General features: G+C 31.6%; 1 protein-coding gene across 3 annotated transcripts in view; it reads left to right on the top strand.

Annotated features, from left to right (window-relative positions):
- The window catches only part of LOC108566574 (amphoterin-induced protein 2), a 56,793-nt gene that overhangs the window by 17,736 nt on the left and 14,688 nt on the right, over positions 1–24,369 (top strand). The window contains exons 1-2 of one of the 3 annotated variants that reach the window (XM_017926538.1): positions 1,446–1,954; positions 14,115–14,176. The gene's annotated coding sequence lies outside the window, so the exon portion shown is untranslated. Of the gene's footprint in view, positions 1–1,445; positions 1,955–14,114; positions 14,177–18,030; positions 18,301–24,369 lie in introns of those variants that run through there. The other 2 variants (XM_017926539.1, XM_017926537.1) reach the window with 2 other exon arrangements.

The following is a 24,369-nucleotide window of genomic DNA, read 5'->3' as shown; positions in this document are numbered from 1 at the left end:
TGAATGAAATGTACAAACGAGACAGAAGAAAAGGCAAAAACAAACGTATATTAAATTGACTCTATATTTTGCTGAGTTTTTTTTTTATATTTTTGTGATACAATTATTTTAATTTTATATACTTTACGAGATGATATCAGTTTGGAAATCCACTTTAGTCATCAAATAGGTCGAGTAATACGTTTTTGTTATGATTATAATCCAATTTATTTGTAATTGATGTGTAAATATCTGTAATGTAACCTTAATGTTTTGTTTTTTAAACCATACATAGTAATTACAAATGATTCATTATGACATGTTAACTTTCGTTTTAAAATTGTACTGAAAACTGATAATATTTTGTTTTGTTAAGTAAAAAGTGATTTAAATTAGTCTTTCTTTCAACTATTTAGTAAGTCACTTCCGTAAAAATCTGGTTTATCATCATATTGTCAATTTTTAAGTAGTTTGGAACACTACGTAATATGTGTCAATTATTTGTTCTCTTATGTAATAGTAATATTATTGTTAATACTTATGAATACATTTCTTTCAAATCGATGAAAATTTTAACAAAATAATGTCAATAGTTGTTAACAAATACACCTTAAATTTAAATAGTTTTATAAGGAATGTGATAATAAATTTTATAATCGAATATATTTATTAAACAAAACATAAATTTATACATTGCCTGACAAACTTTTCTTTAAAAAAAATTGTTTGTTATTGAAAATACACTAACCTTTAATATTTTATTATTTCTTTTATATTTGAATATCAGTTTTGTACTGAGAATACTATTTTCATAATATAATTCGACCTTCATTTTTCCGCCTGGGAAATCTAATGTAATTTGTTGGTAAAATTATAAAAATATAACTAATTACATCAAACTTTAAACAATAATACTTTATAAAATTAAACGCTTCTAATTAAACATTTGAAAGGAAATTAATCATGATATATTTTAGTCTTTTGTATTGCTTTTGGTTTTATGAATGAATAACTCGTTCTAGAAGCATGTTTCGAGTTATTAAGAGTGTTTAACTTTAGTAATCTGTGAAATCCGAGTATTTTAATAAACTTATTGTTTATAATTCCGTAGCTATGCATCCCACTAATTGATCCTAGGTCGTTAAGAATGAGGTGTGAAATCTTGTAATTTCCTTCGTTGTTCCACAGACGATCGGTAGCTAGTGTTAATTTCTTGGGGAGGTAATGATCCGGAAATACGATATCAATTGTTCTTAGGTCTTAGAAGTAGGTTGCGGACGTCGTGGTTTTGTTTATGTTTGTCGGCTCTGATTGATGCGCGTTCGGAGTTGGATTCGGTGGAAAATTATGCAGAACCTCCCTAACAAACTTACCCTACTCGATTTTATGGCATCACAATGGCCCCCAAGTCGATGCACTTCGTTCCATGCTCAAAGCCGACTCCTCCAGTCTGAGGTCCCCTCGAGTTTTTGTTAGTTGTGCTGCAGACGTGAGAGTGCGTGCAAGTGCGAAGTGAGACCGACCCGACCGTCCGTACTCCATGTGCTCATACAGTGTGCTGTTTGCCTGTGCCTATGCGTGTTTCCATCCATCAAAAACGAACGAAAAACTAAAATAAATAAATAAAAAGCGAGAGGAATAATATACATATATATTATAAAAACTGGATAAAATGTGAATTTAGGTGCGCGCTACGAATACGAAAATCCATAAAATTCACACGCTCACTATTCGCTTGAATTTTTTTAGTTTATGTTTTTATTATTTTGGTGTTTCATTTAATGTTATTATTATTAAATGCACACCAAACTAGATGAAAAGTGAAAACCGCGAAGCTGCGAAGTAATATAATAACGGTGAATCTCGAGTTCAGTGTGTATTTATATTTCCTTATAAACATAAACCGAATGGTGATTTTTGTTGTTACGGACTAGCCTAAGGAAAAACTTTGATATATCACCAAGCAATATTAAAGGTAATTTAAATTTGAAATTTATCGCACGATTCTCTTTTGCATTTAAATAATGCGCTTTCTACCTTTTCGTGTTTTCGCCTCTTATTATATTTGCACTTTTGTTTTGCTTCCTTTCGCGTTTGTTTATTTTAATAAATAAAAAAGTAGAAGTATATAAGAAAGGAGTCCAGAATATTTTATCCTTGCCTCTGTTGTCTGATGCGAGAGCATCAAAAGTAGAATGAAAAAGAAGCAATTTCCGTGTCAATGGTCTCGTAAAACTGGATTAAATTATATGTCCTCTCTACTCCTCGGCCATTGGCGAAAACTCTAGTATTATTATTTTCTGCACGGAATTTAGATCATGCAATTACGAAAACGTAGTTTTATAATTTAAAAATATAACTAAAAATTAAAGATTGTACAAAAAAACAGACAAATGTTTATATTTCTTTTCAAAATTTTAAGATCTATTGGAAATTCAGAATAAAATCTATAAAAGTTATCAGTATATTTATTATTTATAAAAACTTGAATAATCTAGAAGTTAAAAAAAATAAATTAAGCATATTTATTACTATAATATCCTGAAAAATTTACTTAATCTTGTTTTCATTCCAGCTACAATATTACCTGAATTTGAACATACTGTTTTATAACTTAATTTTTTTAACGTTAAAATAATAAATCTACCTTAATTTGGTTCTTGATATACCGAAACAATGTTTGGATTTGATATTATTACGACTTTAAGTAAAAAAATAAGTTTTTTATTGCAGTTTTACATATTAGACTATCAAAAACTGGTTTATGTAAAATTAAAAAACTGTACTCGTGTTTTACAAATGTATCCAAAAAGAAAATGTATTTTTAAAACCGGTTACAAAAAACCGTCAAATCCTAGTGAGAATGTTCAGAAATGATAGGAATGCTCTAAATATAAATGCATCTCGAACCCTAAGAGCGCGTGTTAGTAGTAATTCGCACTCTGATGGCTTTTACGTGTATCACCCAATATGATTTTCCGAAGACGCTAGACTGAATAAAGCGCGCAAAAATGTATCCATTAATATAATGTTGTTTCGTCTAAGTATCTTCTACAAAATGGTACTACCGTCCGTTCTGAATCAAATGGTGTATTATATTTAGTGGATGAGGGAGGCTAAATGTCTGCTTATCACGTGAGGTTACGCCAAATCGATATGCAGCAATTATAGTAACATATGTTTTAGGTTTTCGAGCTTTGGGGAATTGCCCTCAGATAATGTTAGCTTTTTGCCTGAGCTAAGCTTTTTAATCTCAATTAAATAATGCCTTAATCTGATCCGGCCGTTACTCACGGGTTTTCTCCCTTTATACTTTATAGATTCCGTGTTCGAATATGCAATATTATTACACAACCGATCTAACGTTTATGATACCCAGTTTAATGCATTGCTAATTCCACATCATTAATATCGCCGCATGCGTTTGTTACCATTTGCAAATTCCATGTCATCAAGCTCTCGAACCGCGATCAAAATCAATTCCTATGTTAATAAATACCATAGTTTCAGTCGTACAGGTACGTCGCTTGTATAACGAATATAATCTTATTTACTAATGAAGTTAACAGTTCTGTATTTATTCAGAGATGGAAATCTTATACTGTAAAACTAGCCATCATATTTAAATATTTATCAAATACTTAACACGTTTCTATTTGCTGGTTGTTATTTGTTCAGCTCACACTTCATTTGCAGACTGGATTTTCAATATGCTGCATGCTGAAAATTATTTATAATGACAAAATAATTTTCAATATTTACCTAAATGAACGTTCTAGTAAATGTGCAAAAGAAAAAGAAAAGGATCTAATAAGTTTATTTAAAACTATGTATATAGTATGGCTCGGAGTTTTCATCCGAATTGGAAATAAGTAGTAGTATCACTTTCACTATTTCTCGTTATTCTCGTTTCCGTGAATGTTTCGCTTCTTTTTCTCAGGTAGACCGACCATTCCGTGAAGAGAAAAATATAAAACGTGAACACAGTTTTGCCTCTCGACAAACCACCGCTCGCTTTATGAGTTTAACACTTCAACCTCTTCATCGTGATTAACGTTCGCAATGCATATGACAAAGGTTTCAAGCTTTTCTACTGCAGCTCTCAGAACTCCACAGTAACACCCAATCTTGACAATCGTCATATCACATCAGAATCTCACAGTTTCAGTCAACCTTTTTTTAACTTAAGTATTTCTACTTCTAATTTTAATAAAAACTGCCCCAAATACAGCTCTTTCAAATATTTTTATGAGAAAGAAATTAGTATACAAAATAATATATTTCGAACGAATGCTTTAAAAACGTTCACAATAATTGTAAACAAGAAAAATCATCCTCTTGTAGATTGATTTTCAACTGGAAAACGAATCTAAAAAAATATCATTTAGCGTGAAACAAAATTCGTATATAATACGCACCTTTAACTTTTCAAAATTAAAATACATAAAACATTTGCTAATGTAAATTTAATAAAATGAAACTCTCTTAATCTATTGCACATCTCACTTTTGTAGGCGTATTATACACGATAATTATAAAAATTAATAAGTAACTACATAGAAAGTATTATTTAAAAAAAAAGTGTAATATTCAATTATTCAAATTACATTTCCTCAATTTATTCACTATTTTGTTCTGACACATAATAAGTTAACGAAATCCTTAATTACATTTTAAGAAACCCATTGGCCTTCCTTTGTTTGGAATTAAGCCAGGGAGGATTTGCATAATCACTTTGGAGATGCTTTGCAAAACAAAAAAAAAGAAGAGGAAGCGAGTTGGATGTTCTCGTTTACGCTTTTCGATGGGATGGCAAACATTGACTATAAATTCGCTAACCGGAGCACCGCATTAATTAATTAAGTCTGAAAACAAACCGTATTGACCTTTCACTCATAATTGCGTAAATTTCCATTGCAAATAGTGTATTGGCTTCCAGCTGCTTCTTTTATTTTTGCATGGCACAGCATGAAAACATCCAGCGGATTCAGCTCGAACAAAGCACGTTCTTCAAGAACTTTCTTCCAGCCTTGGTGATAGTATCGAGTTTGATTGTTGCTCTCGCGATAAAAATAGAACGGTATCGTGATTTATTTAATTCATTCTTCTTATATATTTTTTTATGTATATATAAACAAACGGTTTTCTTGTTTGCGGCAGCAGAATGATATTTCTTCCAGCGATTATAGTGATAATGCATTCTGGGAAGAAGGATGGAGAAGCACTTATCAAGCGGATTTGATAATGGAGAGTCTGTTGGGATGAAGCGGGAAAATATTGAATGGAGCATAAAATGCTATCGTCCAACTGTTAATTGAATCAGTCGAAGATAAAATAGATATCAATTTCTGGAGTGTGTGCTTAGAAATTTAATCCGGATCCATAGCGAAGTGGAGGAAATTACGTTTTTAATAGTGTACAAAGTTTTTGAAGCAAAAGTGTTTGGAATACGCAATGCATTGTGATGAAAATATGTAATATAAACTCGTTTAATCCTATATTAAATGAAATGACAATGGGAAGTTGAAATGATGAATATATTAAGTATATGCCCGCATTTGTTAGAAGGTATTTTTTAAATTATCCATCTATTCTTTAACTGTGTGTTTGAGAAAATTTATAAAATGTTGATGTTCAATTCGTGAAATTTTACGCTCATATTTTTTTTTTAAGATATTATTTTAAATTGGATTTGTTAATAAAACAGATATCAATTTCTCCAGTGTGTGCTTAGAAAATTTAATCCGAATCCATACCGTTCGTTGGAAATGGAGGAAGTTATGTTTTTAATAGCGAAAAAGTTTTTGCTGCAAAAGTGTTTGGAATACGAAATGCGGGGTGGAGAAAAAAATAACGCGAAGGGTGGTAGGTAGGTACAGCTGAGTTTTGAAATATGTTTCCGTCGAGATGATGTCATTTGTGCGGTTGAAGAAATTACGACGGTGCTGTACTAAAATTCATGCCTGGGATGGTATAATCCAGGTATATATAGAGAGAGGGTGGTATGTACAGAATTCCAGGTGAACAAAAAGCAGCAAGCTGCTTTCTTGTCCTGCCTTTCTCTCTCTATCTCTCTCTCTCTCTCATACTCACACATTCTCCTATATGCCACACTATCTCACTTTACCCTCACACAAACGCATTGGATGTTGGAAGGAGGAAGGAGCCCACATTTCAATGTTCCGCATTGTGTTGTTGCCTACGAAAATCAATAGGCCGTAACTGAAAGATTCTGCAATATCGACACTTCGCCTGATTTTTTACGGCCTGCTGCATAATATATTATTATATCCAGGGAAAAGTAACGGACACAATACCAGCGGAATATATTTCACGTATTCCCCGGTATTGCCGAACTTTTTCTAATCCCAGCAACTCGAAGAACTCTACCTACGCCCGATGCACTTCCAAATTCACTACTTACTTTTTTATTTGCATTACAATATATTCATTTAAAAAAATAATAAATTCACAATAATAATAACAACGTATATTGCAACAAACATAGAATTACAACATTCATTACAAATAAATTAACTTTTACTCAAAATATTTTTAAATATGTTACAAAAAAATCCATACAATCATTATCATTACATAAATAACTTATTATAGATAGTTTTACTCAATTTTCATTGTTTACTTACTTTTTAAATTAATGTATTTTCTCGCAAAAAAATAATTCAATGTTATATCTATATATATGTTTTTCTCAAAATATATTTTTAAATTAATTCTGTTATTTTTTCTGATTATTATTCAGTATATTATGTAATTGATTTGAAGTTCTTTTATGCTTTGAAATGTGATTGACGGATTTACTTATTAATATTTGCAATTTTGAATATATGAATATATTTAGCTGTAATCGTGTTGTAGTTCATGGGAGGTTTTCAGCTTGTTCAGGTAAATGTTATAGGCTCGTAAATTTAGATCAATTACGAGACGTGATTATATTGAGGACTATTAGAAGATAACGAGCTAAGTTAAAATCCATCTTAATTTACATATTATTTATGGCTGGTAAGTGCAGCCTAGGGGAAACATGTACCAATAAAATAAAAAAAAAGACGAAGTTCCAACCTCCGAAGTATTTCAATCCCCAATGCGAAACACAAAAAAGCACCTTCTAATCCCACCTCAACTCGAACTAGACTACTATAACCCCGATAGAGAGAAAAAAAATCCGGACGAAGAAGCAAAACGAAATCACTCTGAAACTCGATAAATTACAGAGGAGGCCGCACTTCGAAATAGATTTTATTACTCAATAAGTTTTTTTTTTCTAGTCAACCGAGTAAAAGTCGAAATTTCTAATGGGTTCCACAACATCATTTCATTTACATGTTCGATTGAGATGCAGTTGCGACACTTTTCAGATTTCTAACGACGATTGGAAATTCACTTGGTTTCACTTTTAATTCCGAGTGAAAATGGAATGCGTCTCTTGTGCAACGCTGGTTTCTGATGTTGTTCGCTCAGTTTTGTCATGTTAAATATTCTAAATAATGTGAGGTGCTTCAAGGTGATGCAAGTAGGGTCATTGTCAATGGTGGATGGTCAGTGACCACACTGAAAAGGGGGACGTTCTGGCCATGCAACGCGAGTCCATTGTACTTCCAGACATTATTAAAGCTATTTCAGAGAGTCAATTACGATTTTTTTTATTCGGTGTATTCATAATGGTCATTTATAAATTGATATATAAAAAAGATGACCTGAAAAAAAAACGTTTTCTTTCAATTATTAATTGAAACTCATTCTGATATAACGATTATAAATTATGTTATTGTAATTTGAATTTGAACAAACATAATTCCAACAAGCTAATCTTGTCGGAGGTATGCGAAATGTAAGTAATCCAATTAAATATTTTCTGGATTATGAACTAATTACAAGAGTTACCGAGGAACTAATAAAATCTAATTTGGTTCAGGTTTGCTGCGAACTTGATACGCGTATGGTACAAAGTAGGCAAAAGGAGATCAACGAATTTGATCATTGCGGGGGCTGCAGTTGATGTTTTAAGTAGATTTTAAAGGAATTCTTCATAAAGCATTTAACACTTGAAACACCCTTATCGGAAGTTCAAAGGCATCGTCGACGGCCGGCATACATTTGGATTTTCAAAACCCCATAAACATGACAAACTGATCTGCTCCTAGTCCTTTCACACATGCTCACTCCTATTACCATTAACGAGTTAATATGCCGAAAGCAACCATCTCCCCATGCTCCACCTTCGACGTATTTACTTTCCGAGAAGTTTATTTTTAACGTCCCTCCTTCAAATAATTCAGTTCAATCAACTTAAGAATCACATATTTCTAATGCATATTTCATGTTAAACGTTGCATACACAATAAACTTATGTCAGACGTACAAACTATGATTGGTTGTCATAATCTAAAAATGACAGCCATAAATATACACGGTGTTGGTGTAAACATTACGTCTCAGGTCATGCACAGCGTGGATGCAATATTGGATGTATATTTTTGTTTGAATTTACTCGAGATAGGCGACTAAAACTGATAGGCTTTTTGTGATATTATTTTTATTTATCAGCTTTACTTTAAAAAGTGTTAGCTTTAAGAAAGGTAAACTTCCATATTTAAAGTTTATTTTGGATTAAGTCAACAAATTTCACGAAGAGTACATTCTGAGAAGAGGTTTTTAAAAACAGGCACGTAAACTACGTGTCTATTGTTTTTCTAACTGGTAAATTTAAAAGAAACCTTGTTTAGTTTCATACCCATTTGCTGACAAATAAAGTACTTTAGCTAAGCCAATAATAAGCTTAGAAACAACATCTCGTTAGTGTATTCAAAGCACTTATTTCTGATAAAAACAAGTCAAAAACAAATCTTATATAAATACATCGAGTGGAGAAGCTTAGCTGAAACTCTTATAGACTCGATCATCCATAATATCCAAACTACTCCACAGCGTGTTACCACATCGGAAGGGTTAATATTATTGAATTACGGCTGAGAAAACGGATGAAGATCTTGGTGAACCTTCATCTCCGTTCACACACATAAATTCCTCTCCTAACGACCCAATTATTAAATTGCATAATCGATATGAGGACTAAAACTTAGACAGCGTAACTACTAGTTTTTTTTCATCCCCTCGAATGAATCTTGGCGCCTGTGCGCAAGATTTATGTACTTCTTGGGTGTTGAATCATTGTGCGAAATAAAATAAATTTTGCCACATGCCAACATAGTACAAATCGATTAACATTCGAGGGGCATTCGTTGTCGGAGGTTGTATGTTTGTGAACGGAACAGACTCAATTTTTGTGCTCGCATGGAAGATTAATGCCTTCGACGTATATGAATTCAACGCCATAGACATAATCTATTTGGTCGGAAAGGGCAGAGGGTGCGCATGGCCGTAATACAGAAAGTGTTATGGATATGCGGAATGTTACCCTAATGTTGTGGTGGGTCATTGGGGCCTCAGCCACATCTGTTTCCTACTCACCATTTTTTTTCCCTTCCGCCATCGTCGAATTATTGTTCTACACCCAAAACCGTAGAACATAAAACTACGGACCGAGCTCCATTAATTTCGACAATGGTAAATATTTGTGTAAATAAAGTGTCTCCCCTAGTTTTAAAATGATAAAAATTATTTACATCAAACTAAAACGTGTTCCAATTGAACAGATGGGAATAATAGCATCATGATCTTATTTACTTCTGTATATTTCTATACATTATATTGTGTACAATTAGTAGATACTTATTCAAATTATCAAACAGTTTTGTAGCGAATACTAATTGGATTATCAGTGGTTATTGACCAAAGCAGTATCAAAAGTACTATAGTAACGTAGATAACGTAGTTCATGATTGTTAATTATTGTAAATAATTGATATTGCAAAACATGGTTAAATTAGACAGATTTTTGTTTTGTGAATAAGATGGGAACGAGTTCAGACAAAGCATTTACTTTGTTTATTCTTTTGCAACTAAAGTAAATACTTCAATATTCTTATCGATTTTTTTGCTTGCCAATACAAAACCGCAGACATGTTCATGTAAATGTGTTTGTGTAGTTTCCTGTTTATGTGCAAGTACGACCATTCTTTGGAACCCTCGATGTTTGGAAAACTGCAAAGTAAACATTCTTTGATACTGCACTGTACGTGATTTATTCACTGTGCTGCAGCTACTTATAGGTACAAGGTATAAACATTGCATCTATTTATGAACTCGCAGACGAAAACAATAATTAATTATATGAAGTTTTCTCATTCCATTACCTCAATCTACATATGTACATTGTAGTTACATCAAAAAGTTTCTTATTAAAGTTTGCTTTCATCTCGAAAAATAATATAATATAAAAATATAACAATAAACATAACTAAATATATGCAGCTCAGTTTCCGACATTAAAGTATATATATTTTTTTAAATACTTTTTTCTAATCTAATTTAAAATAATTATAGTTGATTATAAACTTTTAATAATACAAAAAGTTAATCAATAATTTTTTCTGTACTTTAGTAAAATAAAAGTTCCATTGAAATTATACATAGGTTGAACACTAATTATTTATTATGAGTCCGCATTCAATTGTGATTGTTAACAATTCAAAAGGATTTCTTTTTGGACCTTAAAAAATGTTGTTATAAATGAATTAGTGGCAAAAATGGAGCGACATTTATATAACGAACTTTTTTTTGAATAGACATTCCATTCATGCGCCTTATCTACAAATCTACACATACACACGATTTGACATGACCCAAATTCTCATTTTGCGCTTTTTTGTCATCTATCTAGTATTTAAATCTGGATGCTACGAAAAAAACCTGAGTAAATTGAATAAGCCATGATCTTGCATTGAAATGTTTTTTCGTCATTGATGCGAGGTTAAACTAAAAATAATACAGCGCGTTGTTATTTTCGTTTATTATTTTCGTTTTCGATAATGAAAAAATGCAGACTAATGGCTAATGCATGTTCCTAAAATAGCCACTCGAAAACTTGTTTTCATTAGTCCAAGTTGCACGATTGATGGTTTCTCGTTATACAATGAAAGCGCACATGCATGTATCTGTTAATTGAACGTTTATTTAGTTCAAACAAAGAGTTACAAGTAATCACTATTACAATAACATAATTCTGACTATAGAGAATATATAAACATTTTATTTATACTTCCAAAGTAAAGTAATTTATATTGTATATAAAATAATCGAAAATGGTTAAGAGTGAAAATTAAATACGTGTCATCGTAGTTAATTTTTGGTTTTGCTATGACCTAAATTGCCGAGAACTAATTAGATACGTTAACAGAAACACGTTTCTTTATTTACTTGCTTTTTACTAATCAGTGGCCCATCCATTTAATCCAGATTAAACAAATTCTGATGGCTTTTTAGAAACAAAACAGATACGAAGACAACATGTGGTTCTCAGTCAAATCTACCGCCCCAGAAGAATTTCCCTATATACAACCTTATTTTTTTGTTTCTTCTTCTAAAGTAAATATTATCTTTAACAGTAATATTTTCATAAGTCGTAAAAATCCTGATGATCATTGTATTTATTATTCCTGCGACCCGCATTCGATTAATCCTACCACATTTTCTTCCTCGTTAATCACTTAGCTCCTCTTTAATTGAAATCTGTTCGTTTTATAGTTATAGTATGTGCTGTTTTTTTTTTGTTTATTCTATTATTATTTTTTTTGTCTTGCCTGCTGCTGCGTTGTTCTGTGGAAATGGGGCTTTCGAAATCATCTAATGAAACGTCATAATAGACCATTAAATAAAATGAAACGGCTTCCGGTGAAATCGAAAATGGAAAATTCATTAAAAAAAAATCGTTTCTCCACGCCTTGTAGTCATTAAAACCTAAACTTGATTCATATTCATTAAATTTTTAAATATTTTAAAATTATATTTTTTTTTTTATATATAAATATAATTTTCATGAGTAGAATAACAACAGTTGATAGCTTTTTGGTATACATGAAACAGTTCAAATTAAATTATTATGTATGAATTTTGACTATTTTAGATCATTTTAATACTTCTTTTCTATAACATATTTATTATTTTGATGAAACGCTTGTTAATCTTCAGATGGAAAGAAACGGCGCTGTAATTACAGCCGATTAAAAATAAAGTCATTGTCTATTGTTATTCGCTTGATAAGAAATGTCTCCTAATTAAATCCGAGAGTATTTTCTACAAGGATTAACTTTCTAATTGACCAGTGACCGTATGTTGTGTTGAATTATCCAGACTGAGAAATGGAGCAGATTTCGTTGCCGGTTTCCAATGCTATGAGCTAATTAGTTCTATATTTTGGTTTCATTTAAAAACAATGACTTGGATAGCATGACGCCACGTAACTGAAGAGCGGAACAAGAGTAAACGGACGTTGTTGTATATATTTAAATAAAATAAAACTTGAAGCTATACTTTTTATACTAGTATGTTCTGTATTTATTAGATGTTTTTTTCCTTGTTAGGCCACTATAATTAGATTCAAATTACGTTACTCAATGTTTCAAAATATTTATTCAAATAGAAACTTGAAATTTTAAATTTTCTATTTATGAGGTTTCTCTCAAATCGATCGAAAGGTATTTTATAATTAAAATTACTATTTTTCTAATATAGAATATTCTTTATGATGATATATATATATGTCCGTCTAAAAGATCAATTAATACACTATCATCTCTCACTTTCTCTATGAGTAAATGAATAGTAGAACAACACGCATATGTTAAATTTCAAGAAATACTTGACATAGTTATGTATTTGTTAGGACTCCTACCGCGAGGTGCTTGAGAAATTCACATTTTTAACTGAAGTGATATCTTGGGTATATATTCTTTCAAATGTTCATTCATAGCTTATGAAAGTTAAGCAATTTTTGCTGGGGAAAGATATTAAATAGACGATTGACACCTTTTGCAGTTGATGTTCATAACTAACGGAAATTAAACAATATTTTTCGGGGAAACAAATGAAATGAACGATTGACACCTTTTGTCAACTTCAAGAATGTGGTCACCTAATGTTAATGGAAAGTTTGGACAGAAACCTTTTTAGTAACATATGCATAAAACTTGTAAGATCCATGATTCTCAGTATCTACATTCGATTACTATACTATACTTCTTCTATAATAGAAATATGCTTCTTTAGTGCTAAGAATTTGTATAGACTATTGACCATACAAATTATTCTAGTTATAGAATAATTCAAAATGCTCTTCTCTAAATCTTCTGTAATCTATTATATAAACGCCCAATATTCAGTGATTCCTTCATGCACCATAACTTTGTACATCGGAATAATAGCAATAATTGGTGTCCGAGATAATGGACTAGAGGCTTGCAATTCCCGGTTTTTGTTGTATTGTTGTAAAGTTCGGCGATGTGCAAATAGAATTTAAGCCCTATTAATGTCACGTCTGCATGGACTTGTACACAATGCTTAAGAAGAGAGCAGCAGCACAGAAAAAAAGGGAGCGGGAGCTTCGGGTCCCGCTTTTGTTTATATGCCTGATCCCTTGTCGAATGTCGACCGGGCATAAATAGACTGAGCCCCAATTGTCAAAGGAATTCCTTTAGGATAGTGCCTGTAAATTTTACCGCTCGTTTTTCTCTTTTCCTTCTCTTCCCTTTTCTCGCTTCTCCTAGTCCTACATCGTTCCCGAATAGTTCGTGTATTTTTCCACAGGACGAGACCCAGGATGGTCGGCAGGTCGTAAAACGCAAATGCCGTCCGCGCGTGTCTGCTGTTGCAGTGGCACGTATTAGGTCTCAATAAGGGCTGTAATTTCCCAACCCCTAAGGTCGGGGCCAAAAGGGATTCCCCATAATACTATGCTCACCCGCTAAGAGAGAAGAGGAACTCAGACTCATAATAGGAGTTGATTGCCTAATTCTTTTGTACGCTTCTCTTTTTTTTTCTGCCTCCCTTCTCAGTGAACCCCACGCATTTCAAAAACAAGTGGAGGGAATGAGGGAGGGAAAAAATATATTTAATGACCTCTTTTTCTTGCATCTCCGGTGCCGCCGTTTCCGCCTAGAAATTTATAATTTAATTTTTCCAAAACATAAAATTAACTTTGTTCATTTTCCTTTCAGAATTACATTTGGACTTTCAAAGAGGATTAACCGGAGACAAGTAGAATAACAAACAGACAACTGTAAGTATCCTTTTTTATTTGATTCGTGTAATTACATTAAATTTTGAGTGATTAGTTCAATTAGAATTACCTCTGATTGTATACCGTTATATCCTTGGAACTTTTGCTTAATCAAAATTTACATGTGTACAATAATTAATTTGTAGCCTATTGCACAGTAGAACTTAGTTAATTAAATTCCACTGAGAAATAACTCCGCCTATGAAAGACAAATCACGATTTAATTAATTAGCAATTTAAACTTTATAATAATGCATATATGAAAATAATATTGCTATATAATGTTAGCGTGCGACTTGATTATTATATTATTACATATTTAGCACGATATGAACAAGAGTCGTGCAAATTTCAACTTGTTAGAACATCGTTCGCGATATTATCTAGTATTAATTTAACTATACGAAACATTATTCCAAGGTAAAATTTACATATGACTATTCGAGAAGTTTAATGGTATTTAATGTTCAAAATTACTATAGTAATAATATAAGATGATTCTATAGTGCATTTTAAAAAGATGCATTAATTTTTAATACTTTTAGTTATAAAAATGTAAAAGCTAACACTATAAATTTATGATTTTGATTTATAATATTAAATTTGTAAGAAAGATATGATATTTTAGAAATGAATAATCTGAGATGATCACTAAAATTGTATCGATGCCTCATGTTGACAGAAGTCAATTAGTCAAATTGATGGACCAATTACGTGCCGATGGGCTTTAATAAATCAATGAGCTAAAGCTATGTCGATTAATCGCGCTTTTGCCGTTTCTAGAGCAAAAAAATGTCGCGATTAGATTTTGTGAATGAATCATAAGAAATGTTTTTGTGCGGGAATAGTCTCTCTAATTGAACATCTGCCGGGAATCTGGATTCCGAATTGCATGTGTTCGTAGGGGAATAAATATACAGAGGATAAATATGAAACTCGACAGACTGTCTGGACCAGAGGATGAACCAACTCTGGAGTGTTTATTGAGGAAAAAAGGCTGGTACGCCAAAAACACTTATATTCCAAAGGGAACGACAGACCGCCGATCGGTGGCAATCCCTCCCCCTCATCTCAGGGAACATGTGCACGTGTTTGGGGAGTTTCCACCGACAGACAAACACCACCCTAATACAATAAAGTATAGATTTTTTCCCTCCATTCAATTTTCGTACTAATAATTAGATGTTCCATATGAATTAGCAAAAAAAAAGAATACGTTTTGGTATTATGGAAGTATATAATACCAAAAGAGAGGGGTTTCAAGTCAAACTTTCCACACCCGAAATAATTCGGATTATTCGATTTTAATTCGCTTTTCTTTGCCTTTGCTCTCTAAATATATTCTGTGTATTTTCATTAGATCCGGGGATAAAATACAATTTTGTTTGTTGTTCTTTTTCTATGTGTTTTCTCTTTCTTTCTTGTTTTGTTTCGTTCCGTTTGACGCGCATTTAGGTGGAAAGGTCGACGTCTCATTTGTTTATTTTCCTTGGCCCGCTCATATACATTTAGTGTTACATTTGACACATTAATAGGAAGCTTAATGCAGTCTTGAAATGCGCGCTAAAAACTTAAAATAAGAAACAAAATTTTGATTCGAATTTTGGTTGACTTTATTGCAACGCGAATGCCACGAGATTCAAGTTAATTTAAATTATAAATTCCGTGCTGCAGGACTCGAAATTAAAACCAGTCACCCATCAAAGTTGTACCTAAACCAGTGTTAGTAGCTTTATTTGCAAAACAAACGGAGCCCCATTACACGTTTTAAATTAAATTAAATTTAGAAAAGAGGTCAATAACCATAATTTACATTGATTATTTAGCTTTGTGTTCCATGAACTATGATAAAAACTTCTCCACACACGTACGTGTTTGTCTTCCTCATTAACCATTGGATTTATTTCACGTTCAAACGACGAAAAGTGCATGGTAAATGAAATGCGAAGCTATGACGCATTACAGAATTAACTTCGATTACGTTACAATTGATCAAGTATTATTTAATTAATCTCCCATCCGAGGCTGCTAATGGTTTGGAAAGAATAGTATATTTTTTTTTTGGTTCATCGTGTCGAAACATGAGATCTGCAAAACTTTTCTCTCTCACTTACTAAGCTCAAACAACAAACAATAAAGGAATCGGGTTACAACTTCTGTATCTTTATGGACGCAATAAAAACGGGAATCTCTCCTCTCATTGATGCAATTAGCTCGACGACGCAAAACAAATATGAACGACGGCGAAAGAGCAAAGGATATTCTTTACAAACTTAAGACTAGTCGTGTTTTTATGGATATGCATATTCAAATGGCTTGGAAACGTGCGTTGCATTCCTTAGTAATAATACGTACGTATTCCCATTTAATCCCATTAGGTGTCATTGGCTTTGGTGCTCTATGAACTTTGATAATCTTATTCTGCCTCTGCGGCAATGCTGATGCTCTTGTTGTTTGTTATTAGCATCGAAACTTCCCATTAATGATGGAAAACCAAAACAAGGAGAGTACTTTGCATAATTAATACGAAATATCAAACTGAAATATTCATATTTTACTGAAATTTTATAAATAAGTTTATTATAGAATATATAAAATAAATATTTATTTCAGTATAATAATTATAAATGCATTTTTATGAATATGTGATTTGTTACAACAACAAATTTTTTCACATTATTAAAATATCTGTATGAACGGTAATATTTAATTTATTTATCAATTAATTTTTACGTCTATGATCACAAAATTCTTAATATGTAAGTAAAATAAATATGTAAATTTTTATGTAATTTCCGTATTTATTATTTTTTACTTAAATTAAAATGCAACTGAAAAAAAGTACACATTAAAGAACTTAGACAATTTTTTACAATTTTTATAATAACAAAATGTATATAAAGCAATGGTCATATTACTTAATTTTTAGCAAATAAGCTGTATTATATTATCAATTTAAATATGAAGTGTTTATAGAAATTGGTAACAAAATGTGTACGCTTCGATACAAACAGATGTAACATCGGGGATATCCAGGTGTGTGTTGGAAAAGGTGTTCTGAAACGATAAATCATATCTATGGTTAAATGGTTATTTCCTATTGTGAAATTTGAGTTTATAAATTAAGTGTTAATAGGTTCCATAATAAGTCATAAATAATATCATAAAAGGAAATATAACAAATAAAAACTATTTTTAAAATTAATAATATAAATGTAAGATTTACTGTCTCGTATCTTCTGAATGTTATATGAAGATGAGGTGTAAATAAAAATGCACATACTGCATGATTTGAGAGGCTTAAGGACGTTAGCCTTTCACCTAATAAGGATAATATTATTCGAACTGGAAATATCTCGGATTTACACACAATGACTAATGGTATTCTTTATAAACATTTCCATTGACAACTCTCGCTGCTTTTATTTACGTTGAAATGTTTAGAAATAATAAATGCGAGCTGTGAACTTGATTGTATTGGAACTGTGAACAAAGGTGAAGATGAAATCAAGTAGCGTCCTTCGGCTGGATTCGCGTTCGTGTATTTATTTAACAATTTGATTGCGAGGTCAAGTGCGAGTAAACTGACAAAAAAGAAATATAAAAGGTAGTTGTTAATTGGTAGTAAATACTTTATAAAATTTGCATGCGAATTGTGGATTTTACGGTTTTCGATGAAAACGAAACCAGTCGATGATCGTATGCACACATATATACTCATCGTCGGAAAGCTGGAGGCATTATTGTGCACATACAATGCTTGTCTTTAATTAACTTCTAGAGTTAGTAACAAGTAAACTGGTTTAAGGCATGTTCGCTCTCCCACCAAAAACCCACCAGTCGCCGTGCAGACGACGAAGCTTAAAGGTCGATTAGATTTCAATATGAAACGAAACGTAACCGACTGTGCTTGTAGTGTTGCTGCTGTTATGCTGTTCATCCTTCTGCATTCTTAGTTCTGTTCGGAATACGAAACCAACCCCCGGTGCGTGTGTAAAAGACTACAAAGATCTACCCTCCACGCCCAAATGTGCCTGTTTCCTCCGGAGCCGGTTTTTGTTCGAACTGTAATTAAGGATATTCCGCCATGATAAGACGACTTAACGGCCATAAAAATGCATAAGGTATGATTCACCGCGCAGACCTTCTTTCGAAACGTGAATGCTGTTGCTGCTTCTCCGGCTCTGGCTGGATGTGGCTTCACTCTTCAACTAAATACAGTTAGCCGAACCAAACATGGCGGCCCCCAAGAAGATGGATTTTCTGACACTCCACTAACGAGAGAGGAACTCGCCTTATCTTCTCGTAGAATTCCGAATGCAAATAACTTCGTTACACAGTTTTGAATACACTTTGATAATGCACTATTTGGAATTAGATAACCTTTTATACATCCTTACTATCTTATATTCACACATATAAAATAATAATATAAAACGGGTTTCAATTCCATTTTAATCAAATCAAGTAAATGCATTTAAATTACAACAAGAAAATGCATCATACAATAATTATCATATCATTCATTAATTCAATTGTATTGTTATTGGAATAAAATTAATACTAAAACTATTTCAAAGAATATTATTATAGATTGAATTCCGCATATGCATCGCATTTCCGGTATTCGCCTCCATGTTTTATTTTAAATTGACTCACTTAAATATAAGTGATATTCATTCAAGGTCCGGTATTCCCATATATATTACCTACCATATTTTCAGACTATAAGACAGAGAAATCGAAGTTGTTAAAAAAACATTTTTTGAATTAGTTTCAAATTAAAAATCTTAAATTGTGTAATAATAATTACAATATTAATTTTTAATAAATTTACAATAAATAATTATGTACATAAGTGTGAATCATAAAACATACATCAATATAATTTAGTAATAAATATTTTCTTCTCAGATTTTTTAAACAAATTTAAAGTTCGTAATAGCAATAATTGTTAAAATTACTGGGAAATAATAAAACGTTGAATGCGTTTTTATTTATAACTGCAGAAACAATAATAAACTTTAAAAGCATGTCATTAATAGCATTTTTTCTAAACAAATCGTTAATAATGAAATTTGATATTTAAAGCGAGTACATTCTCAATAGTGAAACGTAAATATTTTGTTTTCAAACTAATATCTGGTGATTAAAACGGATCATCTGGGCGCCGTAATCTTTAAGGTCTGAGACCTTTGCAACCAATTATATGAACCAACAATTTTGGTATATAAAATATCAATTAATATCCGATGATAATGCAAAAATTCACACATACATTGGACGGAGTGATTTTCATATTTATTGCAGTTATTTAATGTCCACAATATAAATGAAGCATATAATAATATGTATATTCAATTAACAATAAAATATTCCACTCGCATGGAATAAAGTCCTATAATTGAACCAAATGTAAATTATTGTGACATGTTGCTACTGTTTTTGCCCTTCCGCCCTGTTCATGATTTATGTTACTTTTAATATATATTTTTTTTTGTTTCGCTGTTGCTCGCAGTTGACATTTTTCTGTAATTCCCTGAATGCTTGAAATTTGCATCGATTTGAATTTATCGTATGACATATTGCGTAAATAACGAATAGTTTAGTTTTTTTTGTTGGATTTTGTTTTTGCTCCAGGGAACTTCCCAGAAACATGTTGTTTTAACTGATTTTATAAAAACAAATTTCTCGCTTATACGTGTATTCTTTCGTAAATTGAAAACTTTATATTCAAAATTTTATGGTAAATTTATTATCTTTGGTTGATTTGTTCCAGACTAATTAGAAGAAAAGATATGTTTTTACAAATTTTCTTTACACTAAATTCGTAAATTGAGAAACCATAAATGGAGTTTGTCTCAATTTTCTAGCACACATAATTATAGGTACATTTTATCAATAATATCAAAATTTGTAAAATGACTTAAAATCTTCATATCGATAATTACACGTTTTTTATGTAATGTACGTTAATTATTAAAGTTCAGCTATGTAAATGATTATGCAGATTATTTTTTTTAGCATTTCCTGTTTAATATTCGAATCGCATGAGCGAAGAATAATTTAATGTACTGTTTCAAACGTACCGTCCATTTGCTTTTATGTGAATTGAAGTATTAAATAATTATTTTCGGATGTGTCCCATGCGTATATTTAAATGGAAACATAATGTTTTCAGGTTTAAACTCTCCAGTTCGTTATGGAATACAAACGTAAATGTATAAACCATACCCATTTTCCAATTACAAAACTTTACATGATTCTTGAATTTTCTCCAAACTCTTACATCTAAAGTTTAGAAGTTCTCAAAGCCAGTTATCGCATGTTTTAAATTTAAATAAACCCCAAAGTGTATTAAAAACATAACTGCCTTGGGCGTTTCAGTACTTTTATACCAATAAGAATTACGTTTACATTGGATTGAGCAATTCAAGTTTTCATGATTTAAACAACAAAAAATGTTTAACTGTCCTCGACGATATTTACGTAGGATATTCAATAACATCTCGAGCGACGACCATATTTGGAGGAAGGTTACAAATCTGAGTTATGACGGTATTAAAATGAAATTGCTTCGAGTTTCTTCCATGAATTATTTTATTGAGTTGTCCGTTGTTCCAATTGAACAGGACAAGTGGTTGCATTAGCCGTTCTTTGGTCGGCGAGGAAGCGCCTGAAATTAATAGAGTGTAATGAAGCGGCGTTTGCTTAGAGTGCTGGGAATATGGCAAATTGCTATTTCCCCTACATGCCATACTGTAGTTACTATATTTAGTACAATATATTAGTATATTTTCGAGGAAAAACCGTTACAATCGATATCTTCGATAAAATGAGAAAAATCAACAAACGATTTTTTATCATTTTACACTGAGAATTAGTTGCGTAACATCAAATGTTGATATATTTATAGCTCTATATATAAATGATATTTCTAAAGACTGCTATATAAATAGGCTCAGGCCAATATCCATTAATGAATGCGTTTCAAAGAACTGCAGATAAATAACGTCGTCGTCTGTTTTTCTTTTATGTCTGAGCTGATTAAGTTTAATTCAGCTGAGGCTATTACCGTTTAAGATTGTGGCCAGAAGTTGATTAGGAAATTAAATAGTGATTATTTGTCTAGGATTTTTTTGTTTCAACTGCGCCTATCATATCGGGATCGGGATCTGCGTTCCAAATAGGAAAGAAGTAACGCTAATCTTAATTGCATCCGGTGTTCACCGAGGAAGTGGCCCAATTACTAATGTACTTATAACCGGAGACTTGAATAATTCCACAATTAGTTCAGTTTATGATAGTTTCTTTTTACACATGTTTCGTAGTAAAATTTATTGCGAAACGGTATCATTAATTAATTTACTTATTTTAGAATTTGTTTAGTCGTTATGTCTAGCTTAAATTAGAGCAATTATAGGTATTTCTTATATAATACGGTAGTCATGTACCTATATAATTTTGTGTAACCGTATTATGTAAGATTTAATGCTTAGATGATGATTAGCTTCCATAACATACACAAATAAAGATGGTGTATTTTTGGTGGTAAATTATTGTTAATTCGATGAAAGTAATCAAGTAGTCGTTGATAAATTTGCTTAAGTTATAACAAATAATATATTAAAAATTTGGCATTAGATTTAAACCGGTTTTCGTTCTTTAATTGAAAGTGAAGAACACTTCCCCAAATACTTCAGTCCTTACTATATCGAGTTATTTGAATGTATCAGTGATGTAAGAGTATTGGGTTTAATTCATTAATCTCGTTAAAGCGAAACCGTGTCAAAAAAGTACCGTGTTATACGAAGGATACCAGTATATAATTGCATAGATTTTGTCGGTTGGAATACAGCTATTTGCATTATCTGTACGATGTCTGAATGGTCCCTATGGTAATGAGGATTGAGAAGTCTATAGGAGAAGGGTGGTATGTTTGTGCCTGAAGTCGTCAGTAAGTGATAGGCCTCGGTGTAATTTGAATGTGTACTTCAATTAACAATAAAGCCGTATCGATTGTGGCCAATACGTCACGAGAGTACAAATTCCCTCTTGGCACGAATTATTAATTAAGACAATTAGATCCAGTCATCGTGCGGTGGACCTTGGGGACAATAACTTTAATGCAAACCGGGAAACAAATCGGAAAGCTCTGGTCAATTGAATGGAAGTCAGGAGTACATAATTTACCACCTACGTTGATTTGTCTGGATGCCAACAAGCGTCCGCTAACTTTATTATGCAAAACAAGGAGCTTTTTGCATATTTAACTGGCAGTTAATTTGAAGTGTATTATTATGTTCTTTCCCGATTAATCAAAAATATTTTATAAAGCTTCAATACTTCTGATTATATTCCATATTAATACAACTTTGAAACGTGAATATTATTATTAATATAATAAAGTACTAATTATTCAAATATTTGTAACAAAGAAAAATTCTAGAAAACATAAAAAACTTTTTACTTTAAAAACTTTACTGTGAAAAATAAGAAACATTTTGAATATTTAACATAAAATATTGAAAAGTATTATAGCAATGTTTTTTTTTGTCTATTGATCTCATGTATTAAAAATGTTCATATCACTTATAAAACTTTTAAAATAATAGATGAAGTTCATACATAACGCATCATATTTTTTTTTAATAATGAGTATATGTATTAATATAATAAATATAATCATTTGTAAATTACTACCAAAAGCTTCGTTTTATGCAATTTGGAGCTTTTAGTTGTAGTAATTTACATATATAAATAATATATTACTTCTAAGAATTGTCGTCTTCTCGATAGATCTCTGAACGTCGAACTAAAATATGTATGGCTTTTCCTATGATTTGTTTTTATGCTTTCACGGATAAAAGGAGTCGGTTTTTGTTTGCTGCCCAGAAAGAACCTGCAATCTTCCACTCTCCTATGTTTTTTTCTTCCTTCGCACAGTGCATAAACAACATCCAGTGTGAAGCCTCTGCTACACCAGGCAACAGCCAGTATTCATATTAAAATTCATTCCAAAGCCACAAGGAAAAGCACAGAAGTTGTAATTTGGACGCGCATTTCATCGCCGCAGCTTACAAATCCACGTTTATGTCTGGAGCTCTGCAAGTTAATGTTTCTTTTTTTTGTAATTTTACGGCCGTTCAACATGCGTTATTGTTTCTGCGAAAACTCTTTACTATGTTTATGCATATGGCTCTCACGTTTTCGGTTTGCGTTCATTAAATACTATTGAGTTTTGACCATTTATTTAATATTCTCGCAGTACATTTACTACAAGAAATTTCAGAAAAATAACAATTCTGTTAAAATAAACTATGTTTGCAGCTTGAAATTAGTTTTTAACTAACAACCACAGCGTGAACACAATTCTTAGATAATAATTTGTATACAGCTATTATATTTGATTATATCATAAATAAATGAATAATAATGTAAATAATTTAATCAAGTGAAAGAATATTTTTATATTAATTTTATGAATTTTCTATTAATGTTTGTTATCAATAGTTTTATTCTGGCGATTGAAAATATTTCATAGGAAAAACCGTTGAGTATAATCAACATTTGTGTGACCTTTATCTATAATAGCTGGATTATTGAAGAAGAAAAGGGGCGAAGCTCAGTCATTTACTTTGAAAATTTCCATAATTCTCTCGTTTATATAATTTCAATGTAGAACAAAAGGTCTATTAATAAAGACCCCCCTCGCCTGTTCCAACGAAATCGAAAGGTCGTTATGCATCAAAATGAAAATCTTTTCCAATCGTATCCTGCCGTTTGCTAATCGCCAAGCATAAATAATTTATGGCCAATCGATTCGATACCCGTTCTAATTTGGAAAATCTATTTGCTGCCGAAGCACGTGTTTCTGTTTTATGGGTTCTTTGCATGCCGCCGATTCTTGTTGATTTTTTTCTTTCTTTCTCTGTTGTATATTTCGTAAACGCAACGAGACTTCGTACCGGACGGAGGTGTTTCTGTAATGCTATAATTAGGGTTTGCTTATTATTATTATCGGTAGAGTCAAATACTGTATCGAATCGACGTGGAACGTGCGTTTTCCAATTTACCCAAAACTGTTATCTTATCGAACGCGGCACTTCGTTTGCATTGGTGTGTTCACATATAACGATTTTTTTAATATGTATATAGTTCCACATTCTTGCGTGATTCGTATGGATCGGAAT

The sequence above is a fragment of the Nicrophorus vespilloides genome, unplaced genomic scaffold, assembly GCF_001412225.1.
Source record: "Nicrophorus vespilloides isolate i.1.1-1 unplaced genomic scaffold, Nicve_v1.0, whole genome shotgun sequence".
NCBI classification, from domain to species: Eukaryota; Metazoa; Arthropoda; class Insecta; order Coleoptera; family Silphidae; genus Nicrophorus; species Nicrophorus vespilloides.
This window is presented reverse-complemented; position numbering and strand designations above follow the sequence as displayed.